The sequence below is a fragment of the Schistocerca gregaria genome, chromosome X, assembly GCF_023897955.1.
Source record: "Schistocerca gregaria isolate iqSchGreg1 chromosome X, iqSchGreg1.2, whole genome shotgun sequence".
NCBI classification, from domain to species: domain Eukaryota; kingdom Metazoa; phylum Arthropoda; class Insecta; order Orthoptera; family Acrididae; genus Schistocerca; species Schistocerca gregaria.
Genome location: NC_064931.1, coordinates 225648251 through 225667443, shown reverse-complemented (window position 1 = coordinate 225667443; position 19193 = coordinate 225648251).

The following is a 19193-nucleotide window of genomic DNA, read 5'->3' as shown; positions in this document are numbered from 1 at the left end:
CCATGTTCCCATACAATGATGGGACTTCTATGGATGATATTTCGCCACGTCATCAGGCTACAGTTCCTTGCTATAGGTTTGAAGAACTTTGTGGACAATTCGAGCGAATGATTTGGGCACCCAGATCGTCCGACATGTATTCCATCGAACGTTAAAATCGGGAGGTTAGTTAGTGCACAAAATCCTGCGTTTGCAACACTTTCGCAATTAGGGACGGCTGTAGAGGCAGCATGGCTCAATATTTCTGCAGTAGATTTCCAAGGACTTAATTGCTTTCGGCTGATGTGGCACTGTATGCTACTTATTCCTGCTACGATGTCAGAAAATAAAGGTTTACGTTTGGTTAGGTTGGGTTCTAGACGGAACATTCGTCTGGGACAGTCTTGTTTAACGTGATCTGCTTCTTTACATATGAAGCACGCTGGTAGTGGCACCATTGTGTGTGATGTATGGTTGATAAAAATCTAGCTAGCCTTCGTTCCATAAGGCTGCCATATTAGTGTAATTACTTCGTTTACAATCTCCATGGGGATGTTAATGACACCCGTATTTGATCAAGTAGCCTTCGAGTGAACTATCGGTAAACTTAGTGGCAGAGCCTCGTGCTAATGTTAACAGAAAGTGACCATTACACTCACGAATTACTCGCTCGTACACCAAGTTAGAGCAAATTTGGGAACAGAAGAACTCGTTAGTGTACAGTTGCACACTGTCTACTTGACTTCTTGCTAGTTTCATGTATTCAAATTCCAGTCTCACAATATTTTTCCAGTGGAAGCATTCCATTGTTATCTACGCTTTACACATTTTCACATACTTAGAAATGTTTAAAGACTATTACTTTCTGCGCAATGCAGGTGTGTAGTAGACGCTACTCGACACGGCGCCTATTGCACCGACCACAGAAGCGAAAGGGACATCCGGGTTCCCACGCACGCGCTTTACCACTAGACCACTACTTCAGAGGAGTATAAATAGTTAATCTATGGGTTTTGACGAACGAGTTTTGGAGTATTAAAAGATGTGACAGATATCGCCGTATCTTTTGATTTCATTGACTAGGGAGCTTAAATAATTTAGATCGAAAAGGTATCGTAGATTTTACTAGCTGACATATATTTCAACTTGTTACGTGTATCAGTTCCCGAAAAAAGGGGGTTTTAAGTCAGTCAGACAGACAAGGTGACAAACGCACAAGAAAATGGTCATATAAGGGTACCGTTTTTACCAATTGAGGTACGGAACCATAAAAATGGAGCCGGTTCGGTACGTTATTGATTACTAGTGTGTGCAAAATTATCTCTCCGTGTACGATGGTCTCGTTGTTGATGAAATCGGAATACCGACATGTTTATTAAAAGTGATTCCAATAAATTTTGTTCTGTTCTGTCAACGCTACGACGTATACTACCTCTGACAGGTGAAGAGTTACATTGGCACATGACAAAAGGGTCCTATTCTCATCGCAGAGCAAACAGAAATCACAAGCAGTAGCGGTGAAATCAATTAAATATACGATTCCATTGGTAGTCAACTGCCAGTTGGTAGGAATATCCTTACGTAAAGACTGGAAAGTTTCACAAGTTACGCCAATACCCAAGAAAATAAATGGGAGTAATAAGCTGAAATACAGACCCATATCGATAACGTCATTTAGCCATAGGATTTTGGAACATGTAATGTGTTCGAACATTATGAATTATCTCACAGAGAAAAATTTATTGACAAACAACCATCACGTAATCAGGAAATATCGTTCTGGTGAAAAAACTAGCTCCTTATTCTCACGAAGTAATAAGTGTGAAACGCAAAATTGATTCCATATTTTTTGAATTCAAGAAGGCTTTTGACACAGTCCCCAACAAGCTACTTCTAATAAAATTGCGTGCCTATGGAGAATCGTCTCAATTGTGCGACTGGATTCGTCATTTCCGGGCAGAAACCCCGCAGTTCGTAGTAAATGCCGGAAAGTCATCCAGTAAAAGACAAGTAGTATTTGGCGTTCCGCGAGGAAGTGTTATAGCCCCCCCCCCCCCCCTCCCGATGTTCCTGATATCATTTAGATAACAATCTGCGCAGCAGTCTTTGATTGTTTGCAGATGAAGCTGTCATTTAGCGTGATCAAACCCAGTTGCCAAATGATTTAGGCAAGATAACAGTATGGTGTGAAAAGTGCAATTTACTCTATATAAAGTAAGGTGTGAAGTCATCTGCATAAGTACTAAAAAATAATCAGCTAAATCACAGTTAGACGATAAATCACACAAATCCAAAGGCTGCAAATTCAACTATAGACTTGGGATTAGAGTTATTTATAACTTCAACTGAAACGAGTGAAACGGTAACACTGGTCGTCTTTAACGGCAATCGATGTTATCGTCATACTTTTGTGAGGAATTTTTAAGAAGTTGTGACAGTGAGATAACATAATAGAAATAGAACAAACAAACGTATTCGTTTCCGAAACACTACAGCTGAGTATGACTAAAAGTAAACAAGTGGGTCAGAGAACACACGTTCTCCCAACACAAAAGCAAGTTGTAAAATTACATATTAAAATCTGTCGCCAGGATAATTAAGCATTCTTGTGTCAAGCCACTAAACTCACTCTTTATATCTGTTCACCCTGTAACACAGTAATGTAGCCTTGCAGATAAATATACTGCTAACTTGGAAATAAGACAAACAAATGGCTATGCCCGTAACACATGTCTCTCAACAACACGTTCCATAAATGAACTAGATGCAGCAGTTTTAGAACCAATCACCAACACACATGAAAGTAGAAGCAGTACTTAACAGAGAATTGCAGGAAATGATTCTGATTTAAATCAAGGGGTCTATTAATGATTATACTCTATACGTCATTGATTAGTAGAGGGTCTCTATGCCTATGCATTAACCAGCTAGCATTAGAATAGTTAACACAGTAAATATTTCTTTGATAAACTTACTTTGGAGCAATTAAACAGAATGCAAATCGAACTACACTGACTCTGAAGGAGCCTTTACAGTGCTTCATTAACTAACTAGCCTAGTACATGAGGGCCCTTAAACTTTCATGGCCTGAAGAACCATGCTCATTAACAGAACTATGTATGAGAAAGGATAGGTATTCTTATCAGTAATTATTAATTAAGTAACGAACAAGAAATACAACTCTTTAAATAATTAACGTGGTTTGATCAGCAGTCTTTCAACCGTCTAAAATATATAGCTGGCTGTGCAAATGCCATCAAAACATTAACTTCAATTTCAAACACTTTGTCATGAAATAACCACTCATAAAATTTGTAATTCTGATCAAAATGCATAAATGCAAAAATTAATAATCTTTTTCATTTATGGTTAAATTTATTATTTTAGGTAGGTTTTCAAGTAAGGCACATTGCTTAAGAAAATAACTGCAGATTGATATATAGTAGTATTGGAGGTGGAGTATTTCTCAAATTATAAAACTGAACTTTAAACACTACAGCTCCACACATTAGAAAGCAATCACAACTATTTTTGTAGCTGTCGAATAAGTTTTTCCATAATAAGTATGAGCACTCGGAATTAAATATGCTATGATAGGATTCCTGTTCAGGTTCGTATTTTGGTATGATCACGTGTGCAAGATAGAGTTTTTAACAACACCACGATTATTGTTAAAATCAACCAAATTTCACAAATACCTGGTCCATTTACAGAGTGCAAAAAAATAACCAATTTAGTGGACGTCTGATGATACTGGTGGCGTAATTATCAGTGCCTATTAACCTGGGGGTATTACAGATCTTCTTGGCGTCGGAATTACATGTTTATATGGACAAAAACCGTGCAATAACAATAGTACCTCCAAATACACCATCCGAGGCCCATAAAGACTGCTCTTAAGGTCTTCTGGCCTCAAAACTCCAAGAATATGAGCCACAATGATCCGCTACTTCTAGTGAGATATTAACCACAGCACTGTTCAGCCCGGACTCCTCACCCGTCACAAAGGACAAGTTACCACTTGCGCTCCAAACACACCTTTTCTATTCCGCCGGACTACTTCCGTAGCCCCAGGGCTTCCCCACATCTTTCACGTTCAACCCTACATTCATTAGCTATGGACAAAGTCATTTACAGTACATTATACAAACATTCATTCCAGTAGTTACTTATATTCACAATCACAATTTAAATAACATCGTTCAAAAGTTAACATCACTGAAATATGCATACATAGTCAAAGAAATTCCATAACAGATTCAACACTCTACATAAACAATACTACCAATTGACACAGAAATATCGATACCGATACAAAATGGGTCGAAAATAGATATTACACGATCATATAGATAAAAAAATGTAAATGTCGGGTGACTAGGGCCTCCCGTCGGGTAGATCTGTTTGCCAGGTGCAGGTCTTTCGTTTTCACGCCACTTCGGCGACTTGCGCGTCGATAGGGATGAAATGACGATGATTAGGGCAGCACAATACCCAGTCTCTGAACGGTGAAAATCTCCGACCCAGCCGGGAATCAAACCCCGCCCTTTAGGATTGTCATTCTGTCGCGCTGAGCGGGCCCGAACATCACATAGATATCGTCGTGGGGAAAGCAAACCAAACACAGTCACACACCTAGAACATGGAACAGGTGCACTGAAGAGACTGCTTACACTACGATTGTCCGCCGTACTGAGGAGGTTTGCTGTGCGGTGTGGGATCTGCATCAGGTAGGACTGGCGGAGGACATCGAAAATCTCCAAAGATGGGCCGTTTGTTTTGTACTATCTCGAAATAGGTGAAAGAGTCACGGATATGATATCTGAATTTAAAAAAAAGGTGCTTTACGTTGCGGCAGGTTTCTCACCAAATTTCGCTCGGGATCTTCCTCGTCAGAGCTTGAAAATATTGTACTGGTGCCCACGTACATAGGTAAAGATGATCATCGACATAAAATAAGAGAAACTAGAGCTCGCATAGTAAGATTTAATTGTTCGTTTTCCCCTCGCGCTTTTCGAAAGTGAAAAGGAAGACAAATAGCTTGAAGGTCGTTCTTGGACCCTCTACCATGCACACAATTGTGAATTGCAGATATCTCATGTAGATGTGGAAGTATGCTCCAGTATTCGAAAAAATGCTTTGACATGCTTGGTTTGCCGCGAAATTATCGCCAGGTAGCAAGGTATTTAGAACATTAATGTCATTGAAATTCTGAATGATAACCACATTAGTGTGACTGTGGCATATATGCTTTAGCACGTTGGTCGTGTTTTTTTCGATTTTTTAGGCTTTAAATCTTTTTTGTGATAGACTTCATCCTGGGAAACAGACTAGCTACTATACAGGATAAAAGTACAACTAAAAAAAAAGTTCTAGAGTTTGTACTTTTCACGTCCTGCTACTGTTAGTAACATTTGAATGTCTTACATTTTAAAAATGGTTCCGCTGCATTTCTCATTGTTACAAAAGTATAATTTTGATGTCACCGACGTCGCATACCTTCCATACCAACATAAAGGAAGAATAACGAAATGAGATTGTACTTGAACATGGGGCGCAAAAATTCGAATCTGCGCTGGTAGCCACTACGGTACCAGCTCGTTTGGTGTAACGTATAGAGGGCTAACTGTCACAGTATCGTTCTAATTTAACAGTCATTTTCTCGAAAAATACTAAGCTTGGGCTACTAAGACTAAATAAGCGTCCATTTAATATGTAGGACTCTGCTGCGATTCATTGTCAGCTCTTAAAATCGGGAGCACGGCCAGTGGTCCGCATGTGACCGACGTCGTAAATCAGCGTTTTTGTCAGATGTTTCCTGAGACTCGTTGATTTACTGAGTAGGGTCCCATATTTATGCATGGGCGGTGCCTGGTGTTCACTATGCCATCCGCACCCGCTGTGGCTGTTTCTTGCGGTGGTATGCGTCTCTAGGAGTACCCGCTTCCGTCTTCGACCGTTGCGACAGTCTACCACTAGACACCTTTACGAAGTGTATACTATATGCACTGCTCCTCATGTGTTATACGTGACAGGACTACACTCCTGGAAATGGAAAAAAGAACACATTGACACCGGTATGTCAGACCCACCATACTTACTCCGGACACTGCGGGAGGGCTGTACAAGCAATGATCACACGCACGGCACAGCGGACACACCAGGAACCGCGGTGTTGGCCGTCGAATGGCGCTAGCTGCGCAGCATTTGTGCACCGCCGCCGTCAGTGTCAGCCAGTTTGCCGTGGCATACGGAGCTCCATCGCAGTCTTTAACACTGGTAGCATGCCGCGACAGCGTGGACGTGAACCGTATGTGCAGTTGACGGACTTTGAGCGAGGGCGTATAGTGGGCATGCGGGAGGCCGGGTGGACGTACCGCAGATTTGCTCAACACGTGGGGCGTGAGGTCTCCACAGTACGTCGATGTTGTCGCCAGTGGTCGGCGGAAGGTGCACGTGCCCGTCGACCTGGGACCGGACCGCAGCGACGCACGGATGCACGCCAAGACCGTAGGATCCTACGCAGTGCCGTAGGGGACCGCACCGCCACTTCCCAGCAAATTAGGGACACTGTTGCTCCTGGGGTATCGGCGAGGACCATTCGCAACCGTCTCCATGAAGCTGGGCTACGGTCCCGCACACCGTTAGGCCGTCATCCGCTCACGCCCCAACATCGTGCAGCCCGCCTCCAGTGGTGTCGCGACGGGCGTGAATGGAGGGACGAATGGAGACGTGTTGTCTTCAGCGATGAGAGTCGCTTCTGCCTTGGTGCCAATGATGGTCGTATGCGTGTTTTGCGCCGTGCAGGTGAGTGCCACAATCAGGACTGCATACGACCGAGGCACACAGGGCCAACACCCGGCATTATGGTGTGGGGAGCGATCTCCTACACTGGCCGTACACCTCTGGTGATCGTCGAGGGGACACTGAATAGTGCACGGTACATCCAAACCGCCATCGAACCCATCGTTCTACCATTCCTAGACCGGCAAGGGAACTTGCTTTTCCAACAGGACAATGCACATCCGCATGTATTCCGTGCCACCCAACGTGCTCTAGAAGGTGTACGTCAACTACCCTGTCCAGCAAGATCTCCGGATCTGTCTCCCATTGAACATGTTTGGGACTGGATGAAGCGTCGTCTCACGCGGTCTGCACGTCCAGCACGAACGCTGGTCCAACTGAGGCGCCAGGTGGAAATGGCATGGCAAGCCGTTCCACAGGACTACATCCAGCATCTCTACGATCGTCTCCATGGGAGAATAGCAGCCAGCATTGCTGCAAAAGGTGGATATACACTGTACTAGTGCCGACATTGTGCATGCTCTGTTGCCTGTGTCTATGTGCCTGTGGTTCTGTCAGTGTGATCATGTGATGTATCTGACCCCAGGAATGTGTCAATAAAGTTTCCCCTTCCTGGGACAATGAATTCACGGTGTTCTTATTTCAATTTCCAGGAATGTATTTCATTTGTTAGGTTATAATGTTGTACAGCTACTCCCTTGGGACACAGTCAAAGCGGTCATGGACAAGGTAGGGAGCAACATCAACCTCACGAAACCTCAGACCCTGCACAACCTGGGAACAGGCGTAATACGGAACACTAGACGAGGGCTACCGCCACAAGAAATGGCTGCAGCGTGCGCGGACGTAGTATGCAATCTAACAGCAGCTTGATAGAGCAGGAAGCGTAGCCCACAGGCACCCCTCAGGCTCCTCCGTAGCATTATTGTTACGCTGAAGACGTTCCTTAGGCTGTTCGCGACCGCGTCGGCTTTCTCTCGTAGCCACGTTATCCTCCTAGCGTTCTGCATTCGTTACGCCGCCTGTAGGGGACGCTTCCTGCTCCAACAGATTACTGTTAGAGTTGCATACTTTGCGCACTCTGCAGCCAATCTCTTGTGGCGGTAGCTGTTGTCTAATGTTCCGTATTATGTCTGTTCCCAGGCTGTGCACGATCTGAAGCTTCAGGAGGTTGATGTTGCTCCCTACCTTCTCTATGACTGCTTTGGTTCAAATGGCTCTGAGCAGTATGCGACTTGACGTCTGAGGTCATCAGTCACCTAGAACTTAGAACCATTTAAACCTAACTAACCTAAGGACATCACACACATCCATGCCCGAGGCAGGATTCGAACCTGCGACCATAGCGGTCGATCGGCTTCAGACTGTAGCGCCTTGAATCGCACGGCCACTTGGGCCGACTTGACTGCTTTGACCGTGTTCCAAGAAGACAGCTGTGTAACACTATAACCCAGCAGATGAAATAGCCCTGTCATGGGTAAAGCCACGTAGGACACTGTTACTTGTATATGAGAAATTGGGCATATAGTATACACTTCATAAACATGTCTACTTTTCATCACTGTAATATAATGTTAACCCTTTCGTAAGATTTGACCATAATGTATGAGTAATGGATATAGAAATCAGACAATTATTTCCTTTCCCTAAGAGTTTTCTAAGTAGTAGAAAGGAACGTGTGGGGCGGAGGGTTAATACCAAAAATAATTATGATAATAATAATAATATATTTAATCAGTCATAAGTAACAGGAGAAATTAGTTGAAGTATTAGAGTGTTATTGAATTGCTGTAAATATTGGAATATTGTTCGCCGTCTTTTACGATAGCTTGGAAACTATTTTTGTGGTCAGCCAGAAAGCGAAGGAGACCGTACTGACCATAGTTCCCAGTCTGCAAGTCCACATTATAGTCCAGCCCACTGAACCAATTTTTCTGTTCTCTGGGATCAGGACTATGATTATAAATGAACATTTTGAGTTCTAATTTATAGATATATTTGGTAAAGTTTAACAAGCTCAACATAGTAATATTTGTCATGTCAATACTGACAAGAACTCTCTCTATCCAAAACAACACTATGAGCAGTTCAGAGGCGACCTCTGCCGTAAGTTCCTATTAAATTGTGTTTCACCCTGACTTCTGATAATTGAAATAATTGCTCGTCACAAAAGTTGAAAATAACTGTCAAAACTTCTCCGTAGATTTGTTAACATGTCGGGCGGCACACTAACAGTTACTTCTAAGAAATCTAAGCGATCCAGGACGGTGTACAGTCCTCGCGAGTTCACTTTCTATTATTATTGAAAATATGCGTTTAGCAACATCCTGTCTCTGACGTCATACGAGACAGCGCGCACTGCTGCGTATGACTGACGCAGATCGTACAGTAGCTGGGAGCTAATTGAAGTCTAGTCTTGCCCCTCGGGCTGTATTTATATATGTGGCGTAGTGGAAGGCCAAGGGAACACCTGCTGTCATCCGCCCTATGCCCACGGTAGCAGCCTCTAACATACCGCTTTCTCGGACACATACTATTTCCTAACACTGTAGTGTATTAATTTAGATTTTTTTAAGTTGTTGTATGCATGTAGTTAAGTTGATTAAAATCACAGAAAAAGTTTTAGTTCGCTTGCATTAAAACTACACCGTATAGAATTTTCGGAACGGAACTGACCGTACAATCTGACCTCCAAACTACAACTTTAAGAGGCCATGTATTTGTTATTATTTCCATCCAGTCCTTGAAACTCGTTATGGCTCTAGTATTTAATAGGTTTCATCACCTGCTGTAACCAAAACTTTCTAGTATTAATATGACAGATACTTAATCTACTACAAATAATGACTTTTCGTTCCAAATTAGTTTTCTGCAAATTGCTCGAAAACTATTAGAGGTAGCTCAATGGGTTACATAATGAATGTTTTTATATTGAACTGAAGCTTCATACAAATTTTCATATTTCTAAGCCTAATATTTAGCGCCTTCAATTTTTCTTAAAAACGCAGAGTCTGGCCAAAGTATGTCTTTAATCACGTTGAGACTTGTACCAGTTAATTTTGACTTACATCTGCACATTATGACCAATTCCTGGGTTTCTAGATTTATTATTTAGTTTATTGACCTGAACATTCTGAGATTTGACAATTTATATATTAATATACTAAAGCACGTCTAACAAGGTTGGGAAAAATAACTTGAACTTCTAATTCCATTCTTAAATTATGGTGCAATACTTGTGCGCTACCCACAGATGCGTTGTGGTGACCCGGCGCTACTAGAAGTGGACTGGGGTAAGTTCCAGCACTCTCTCTCGCCTCTGTTTCGGCACAAACGCAGTAAGATACTGAATCTAGGATCTTTCTGTACCAAGTTCGTTAAGTGGCTTTTGTAATGGATTTAATGTTGTGAGCCTATTTACGCAAAGAAATGCTTAAGTTTTAGGAAAGCAGAAGAAGTAAATTTTGCTAACTTTCCTGCGTTTCCCTATCATAGCTTCACAAATAAATATAACTTTTCTGGACATGGTTCAGAGAAATACACAGGAATCTTTTAGCTATTACAGCCACATACACATAAGGTTTTGATCTATAAAGGCACCGAGTTTAAACTTCTCACTATATGCTAAAAGTATCTGGCCAGGAGGGACTTTTATGCTTGAATTTTGTACAACCGAAAAATCAAATACTTAAATATTTTAGTAGCATAATACACAGATTTTAAACTAAATTTATTAAGATACTTTGTTTATATATTTCTCGTAATATATGATCCGTCAAAACCAAAGGTACAGTGTGGTCGTGCTATATTGCCATTCAGTGTTACAGTGTTGAGTCACGTAAGCCATTTTCTTTTTATTACTCTTCCAACTTCCTGAATTCCATTTATAACGGAAGGAATGTTATCTTTACTGCACTCACAACTGAATTCCGCAAAACCGCAGTATTTTTGTATGACAACTTCATCTTTTTAGCAGCTCTTGTTTACTCACTTTCACTGTACGTTTCACCACAAAGAGAGTAAGAATATTAAAATTTCTAAATTTGCAGAAAAAATCTTCTTCAGTACTTAAGCAAAATTTCATCTCAGCCCTCCCACTACGTAAATCGTCCAGTACTTTTACGTGCACTTTGAAAGTTAGTCCAGAACATTTATTTTCTGACTTTTATTCAACAATCAAAATTTGTGCTTGTAGATACTGAATAAAGCACTTCAAGTGTTTTTAATAACACGTTTACTCGGAATTATCAAACAACAGGAAAACACACAATATAGGTGAATCATTAGGAATAAAATGCCCGGGTGAACCAAATTTTTTGTTTAACAATAATTATTTAAAAAGTTAACTCCCAATTAATGGTTAACGCTTCTACAATTATAATTATACAGTTCGTAGCCTGTTGGCTGTAGGCGTTGGGTGTGGCAGATAGTAATGGCGGCTCCACTACACATCGTACAGTATACTAGGTTATTGAAATATGGGCAAATTAATTTTTCTTGTGGTCGTTTTTACGTCCATAACATAGCCCAACAACCTGTACCAAAGCTGTAATAATTCAGTAGTCACCATCCGGGGCAACTGTGCAAAAATTTTCAGGCAAGGCATCACCTGCTCCGTAAGTGTGTTGTCTCTTTCACTTCTGCCTGCAGACTGTCTTCTCGTTGACGCTCGCTCTACGGGTGGTGCACTAAAAACCCAAGCCATCTTTTACGCTTCTCACAGTAACTTCCATACAGCGCAAAAGCACTCCATTCCTTACATAACACATATCCTACACATTGTCCCTATGGGCGTACCATTTTTGGCAATTGACATCTTGCACAAATATATATAATTACATAAATCACCATTTTCATTTTATTAACCCATTAAAAAATATTATTTAGTAAGTTACACATTTGACATGTATCTTTGGTTAAGTTAGAAACATACATTAGCAAAGCACTCTAACATCACATATATCATACTTTCCATGTGGTCTTTATATATATCAATTATATAATGACGAACTTTAAAGGTAAAGTATTTTTTAAAATTAGACGAAAACTGAAGAATAATGTTACATATGCCCCTGTTTCAGTTGTGTCCTGACAGGTAAGCGTAATTGAAATAAACAAGGAAAGTTCTCTCATCTGTTAGCCTACTTTGAAGCACAGTCCCAGCTCTTATACAAATTATATGGACACTATGCATTGAACTTCCATTACATAATTTATCATTCCATCGCAATTTACCTAGAAAATATTTTTTCGCCAGTTATACAAAATTTTATGTATTAATGAGAAAGATTGCTGCCCCTAGCAGGGTAGTATGGCAGTAATATGGCAGTCCTTTTGGTTTCTCCGAACCATATTCCATAAACCACACTTTTTCGCTGCCTCTTAATAAGATTATAAAGAGAGGATTTTCCACATTATTTAGTTCCACTCTGTGTCATTTTGTTTGTTGGCCGCCTTTTCACCTTGACTTACATGGATAGTTCTTTGGTGTTAAAATAATATCATATCTCTGCTCGTTAGGCTGTATTATTTCACGTAAGTGATACATTCGTTTCATTTATTCCATTATCAATACTGTCACGTAGAAGAAGGTGTAATTAGATGAATAACGAACACTAACTTCACTTAACGAAGGTTTATTCAGCACTTTCACATACAAGAGCGCAGGTCGAACTGTTTCCAGCTAGAACACAAACGGTGTATATACAGTTACAGAACATTCCAGTACAATGATTCTTGACATTTGTGGATACTTCTACAATGTACTCGAACCGAATATATAAATTAAAGTTTTACAGCATAGGTGCGTTTCGACCTCACAACGCTCGATGCAATACTCTAGTACCATAACCACTACACCACGTTAACTGTGCTACTTAGCTTATTCTGTGACATTGTTCCCTCTTTAAGAGAACAGCGTCTCGGTCTTACGTCCTGCTAGTCCGGGAACGAGTCATCGGTCCTGAATACTCCGACTCCCGATGACTGATGTTCGCCCTTTAGAACTTCCCTTGCAGCTACGCTCTTCGTTAAATGTTCAAATGTGTGTGAATTCTTATGGGACTTAACTGCTAAGGTCATGAGTCCCCAATCTTACACGCTACTTAACCTAAATTATCCTAAGGACAAACACACATACCCATGCCCAAGGGAGGACTTGAACCTCCACCGGGACCAACCGCACGGTCCAAGACTGCAGCGCCTAAGACCGCTCAGCTAATACCGCGGCTCTTCATTACCTTACCGCTTGTTGCCCATCGCTGGGTTGTAGCATCCTTATAGGGCTTCATTTGAAGGACGTAGACCGTATCTGTGATCTTTCGTCGTCTTGTATAGGGTTCGAAATCTTCAACTTCATAAGTAACATCAGACATCTGTCTTACAACCTTATAAGGTCCAAAGTAGTGCCTGAGGAGCTTCTCAGAGAGACCAACCTTCCGAAGGGGAGTGAAGATCCAGACGAGGTCACCAGGGAGGTAGACAACAGGGCAGTGGTTCGCTTCATACCTTCGGCGATCGTTTTCTTGAGCCTGTAGCGTGCGGAGTCGAGCTAACTGCCACGCTTCCTTAGCTCTGGTTAACACATGGCCGTTGTAGTCGTCGTCCACGTCATCAGGATATAATGGAAACAAAGTATCCATCGTCATAGTCGCCTCGCTCCCATGTACCAGGAAAAATGGCGTAAATCCTGTGGTGTCTTGTTTGGCGGTGTTGTAGGCAAACGTCATGAAAGGTAGCACCTCATCCCTGTTGCTCTGCTCACATTGACGAACATCGATAGCATGTCGGCCAAGGTCTTACTAACGCGTTCAGTAAGCCCGTTAGTTTGCGGATGGTAGGCGGTCGCCATGTTATGAGTAATGTTGCACCGACGGTTTATCTCTGTCACAAGATTCGATTGAAAAACTTCCCCTCGAATCGTAATTAACGACCCTGAAGCACCGTGTTTTAATGCAATGTCTTCATCTATGAATTTGGCTGCCTCTAATGCTTCGACTGTTTTGACTGCTTTTATAATGGAATAGCGTCAGGTAATCAGTGCAAACAATAATCCATCTATAGCCACTAGCAGATGATGAAAAACGTCCGAGGAGGTCAATCCCAACACGCTGGAAAGGCGTTTCGGCTGGTGGAATTGGTATGAGTCGGCCAGGTGGTTTCCGAAGAACTGCCTTTCTCCTCTGACACTCTCGACAGTACGACACACAGAGACGAACACTCCTAAATAAACCTGGCCAGAAAAATCTCTTGGGAATCTTATTATATATCTTAATAAATCCTAAATTTCCGGCCTCAGGTGTGTCATGGAATTTCTGTAGAACATCCAAGAACATGGGTTTAGGAATCACTGGTAGTCACCTTTTTCCCAACCTATCAAATTATGTCTTGCAAAGTAATCCATTAACTACCTTAACTTGTCCTTTCACATCGTCTGACCGATTTATAGCCAGCACAATTTCAGATATCTTGGCGTCCTTCTTCTACTCAGTAGAGAGATCCTGGAGTGCAGCGGGACAGTCACTATCTTCATCAAAGCCTTGATGGTCACGGACAGGGTTTCTTGAGAGACAGACGGTGTTTTCTTCCACTTTTGTACACTATGGTGACGACATACTCTTGAAGGAGTAGTACCCACCTGGCGAGTCGTATGTAGGATCCTGAAGACCTGTCAACTAAAAAAGTGAATGATAGTCTGTAACAACTGCGAATGGCCATCCATAGAGATACTGTCGAAATTTGCACATGGCCCAGATCACAGCAAGACGTTCTCTTTCTGTAGATGAGTAGTTTCTCTAGTCTTTTGTAAGTGTCCTAGAAGGTTATAACCTTTCTTTTTCCATCCGAAATTTGCACCAGAACGGCACCGACCCATACCCATTGGCATCTGTGTGTAGTTCTGTAGGTGCTCTCCCATCATACAGACCAAGTACAGGGTCAGTCGTCAGAGATTTTCGCGGCACATCGAAAGAACCTTGTTGAGCACCATCCCAGATAAATTTAGCATCGTCTTTTAACAACTCTTGGAGTCCTTGATAAAACGACGGTAATAAGAACTTAATCCGAGGAAGCTTCTCACACCACTAATAATTTTAGGAGTAGGTAATTCGGTTATAGATCTCACCTTTTCTGGGTCTGGCCGCACACCCTCGTCTGACACAAGGTGTCCAAGTATTTTGATTTCTTTTGCTCCAAAGAGACACTTTCTTAGATTTCAGTCAGCCTTGCTGGAGACACTTAAGAACGGACCTCAGTCTTTTTACGTGTTCATCAAAATCTCTGAGAACACTATAATGTCATCTAAATAACAAAGACGCTTCATCCACTTCAGGTGACTTAGAAGATTATCCATCATCCGTTCAAAAGTTGGTCGTGCATTACACAAACCAAACGGTATTACCTTAAATCCATTCAGGCCCTCAGGGACGATGAATGCACTTTTCTTACGATCAGCCTCATCTACTTCGATTTGCCAGTATCCCGAGTAAATGTCCATGATGGTTGAGAAAAACTAAGCCCCCTACAGACAATCTAGTGTATCGTCAATTCGTGGAATGGGGTAAACGTCCTTTTTACTTATCTTATTAAGCTTCCTTTAATCAACACAAAAGCGCCAGCTGCCATCCTTCTTCCTCACGAGAACCACTGGTGACGACCATGGGCTCTGAAAAGGCTGAATGATGTCATTCTTCATCATTTTCTCAACTTCGTCGCGAATTGTTCGACGTTAAATTGCTGAGAGACGGCATGCTCTCTGTCTTATTGGTTGATGGTCTCCAGTGCTAACCCAGTGCTACACCGTCGATTTGTCTAATTTTCTCTTCACCTATGGAGTGAAACATTCAGAGAACTCTTGAAGAATGGCAACTAGCTTCTTCTGTTGCTCCTTAGTGAGATCTGGTGACAGTCGAGCTATAAGACCTTGTCTCGTAGTGTTAGCGTCAATTTCGCCCACAGACTCGGCACGGGAGGTTTCTATGATGCTCAGCTGTTCGGCAATTAACGGCTCAGCGTTTGCCTCGCACATGCGTCTTAGAAGGATCTGCAGTTGCCGGCAACAGTTAACTATCCACAATTCACCGAATACGTTCTTAAACGAGATGACAGAGGCTGGGGTGACCAAGTTATTCTTGAGTGGTATGCTTCTCTTACATTCCACCACAAGGTCCATGGGTTGATGCGTGGCATGACACGTGACTGTTACCTTTCTATCGCCGACTGCAGCAATGATCACATCATGCAGCAAACATAGCCTCCACACACTCAGATGAGCGTCTTCCTGCCCACAGTATCTCATCTCATTAAGTACAATCTTCAAGCGAACACAATCTATAATTGCCTCAGAAGCGTTCAAAAAGTTCCATCCGAGAATGACATTGTGACTATACTCTTGTAAGACGATGAATTTTAAGGGCTGTGTATGGCCACTTATACCCACATGAATGACACATCTTCCTGTAGGTTTTAAATTATTTCCCATTAGCCACGTCAGCAGACTTGTTTTGCTGTCGACGAATACGGTTTTGTGCAACTGGCGACGGTACTTCTCCGAAATGACTGAATATGATGCTCAAAAGTCCACAAGAGCTTGGGCTCGTCGGCCATCCATGAGGATATCGACGTAGTTTCCTATCACTTTTGCAGTGATCGACGGCGGAGGATTTTTTTTCTTCGGTGGGTTCACCTCCAAAGAAGGTAGCACTTTTTAGTTTTCCACGTAGCGACGGCTAAGTGATGGGCTGGAGCTTCTAAACGGCGATGGAGACCTTGATCGACGAACTGGGGAGCGTCCTCTACAGATGCTAGCTTGTGGCGATGGTGATCTACGTCGTCGCGCACCCACATCTCCTTGTTTATCTTTGTCGTCCCAGAGTTGGTGTGGGTTATGATCGGTCTGCTGTCTTCTGGCGCGGGCGCCTTTCTCGACAACAGCGCACCACATGTCCCGGCCGTTTGCAGTGGAAACATACTGGTAGGCTATCCTGGGTCGTCCAGACGTCAGTCTTCCTTGGTGTCGAAACAGGTTCCTCATGCGGCATTTTAGAAACGTAACTTCGCCTGGGTCTCGACGTTTTCACCGTTTTAAAGGGAAATGAAAGACGAAAGATTGGGTTCAATGTCTTTTCCATTTCCTCCATTATGACCTCTTGAAGCGTGTCGATATTTTGATCGCCGTGCAATCCAAGTGCCTTCTTAACTTCCTCTCTTACTATGTGACAAAGAACACTTGTGAAATAAGTTGCTTCCTCCATCACAGACATCGATACGACATTTGGAAGCCGTTCAAACTTCTTGCGTATAATTATTTTTTGATGTATTGTCTGCTGTAGAAACCTCCTTCAGGAGTAGGGTTTCATACATGCATTCAGAAACAGCCTTCATGAGATGTGCGACCTTATCTTCCTCCCTCATTGTAGGATACACTACTTTACACAGCTCCAAGACGTGATGAACGTAGGATGCTGAAGATTATCCCGGACGCTGTGCCCTGCACTTTAATTTATCTTCAGCCTCGCACCTCTGTCGTTGTGTGTTCCCGAATTACTTGTGCAGTTATGCCTGGAACAGTTCCCGGCTTGTGAACGTCTCCTCGTTGTTCTCATACCATTACTTGACAGTGGCCTCCAAGTAGAAAAATGCGTTAGCCAAACACACGGTGTCATCCCATTTGTTAAATGTGGTTATACGCTCATATACCTTCAACCACTTATTTGGATCTTGGTCATCGTCACCAGTGAACTAGGAAGGATGTCTCATGTGGTGGCACACAGTTGTTGTCATTGAAACTTCCTCTTCTTCTTCTGTCTCCGATACATTTCGATCTGTTGAATATGGCTCGAACTCGGGTTTCTCGCCTCGTAAACGGCGGCTCTGTCGTGACCTGATGGGAGCCCCTCTGTAGTCGATAATGTGCGCTATCACAAGTTCCAATACCAGGCGCCTCCACCAGAATGATGTCACTTAGCAGAAGGTGTAATTAGATGAATGACGAACACTAACTTCACTTAACGAAGGTTTATTCAGTACTTGCACATACAAGAAAGTGAAGCGAACTGCCTTCGGCCAGAATACATACGGTACATATACAGTTACAGAACATTCCAGTACAATGATTCTTTATATTTGTGGATACTTCTAGAATGTACTCGAACCGAACGTAGAAATTAAAATTTAACAGTTCTGGTTAGTTTCGAACTCACGTCTCTCCACGCAACAATCTAGTTTCACAACCACTACACCACAGTGACTGTGCTACTCACAAGGGAACCTCTCCTCCCAACTCCCTCAGATTTAGTTATAAGTTGGCATAGTGGGTAGGCCTTGAAAAACCGAACACAGATCAATCGACGAAACAGGAAGAAGTTGTGTGGAACTATGAAAAAAATAAGCAAACTATACAAACTGAATAGTCCACGTGAAAGATAAGCACCATCAAAGACAGCGTTAGCTCAAGTGCGCCGTGGTCTCGCGGTTAGCGTGAGCAGCGGCGGAACGAGTGGTCCTTGGTTCAAGTCTTCCCTCGAGTAATAAGATTATTTCCTTTATTTTCGCAAAGTTATGATCTGTCCGTTCGTTGACTGACGTCTCCGTTCCCTGTAATAAGTTTAGTGTCTGTGTTTTGCGACCGCAACACAAAACCGTGCGGTTAGTAAACGAAAGGACGTGCCTCTCCAATGGGAATCGAAAACATTTGATCGCAAGGTCATAGGTCAACAGATTCTTCCACAGGAAAACATGTCTGATATATTCTATACGACACTGGTGACCCACTCTCGTCCAAAGTAGCGAACAGTCAACTGCCAGCCAGGGAGCCTCGTTAGCTGGAATACTCTCTCTTCCGTGCGCTGTAGTCGACTGAAAAGTTGTGTGTTTCGATGTTTGTTTAGGTGTAGCGTCCCCATAGTACGGCGCAGTTACGTCGCGACTGACGGACGGACGGAAAGATAATGATTGTCTGTAAATAAGAAATTGAACTTTTCACTCGAGGGAAGATTTGAATCAAGCACCTCTCGCTCTGCAGCTGTTCACGCTAACCACGGGACCACGGCGCTACTGATCTCATACTTTCCTTGATGTTGCCTATGTTGCGCATGGACTACTCAGTTTGCATATTTTGCTTATTTTTTCATAGTTCCACCTAACTTCTTCCTGTTTTCTTGATTGATCTGTGTTCAGTTTTTCAAGGCCTATCCACTATGGCAACTTATAACTAAATTCGAGGGGGATGCGGTGTGGAAGTTCCCTTGTCAGCTTCTTCTGCGCAATATTCATATAGAAGCAAATACTTCAGAAGCTGAATCTTGGCAGGTATTAGTGTAGGTATGACATACAACATAAAGATTTACCATCATTAATAGTTGCTGGAGTTTTTACACCTTTCTAGCTACATATTTCTCTAGATCAACTACGTT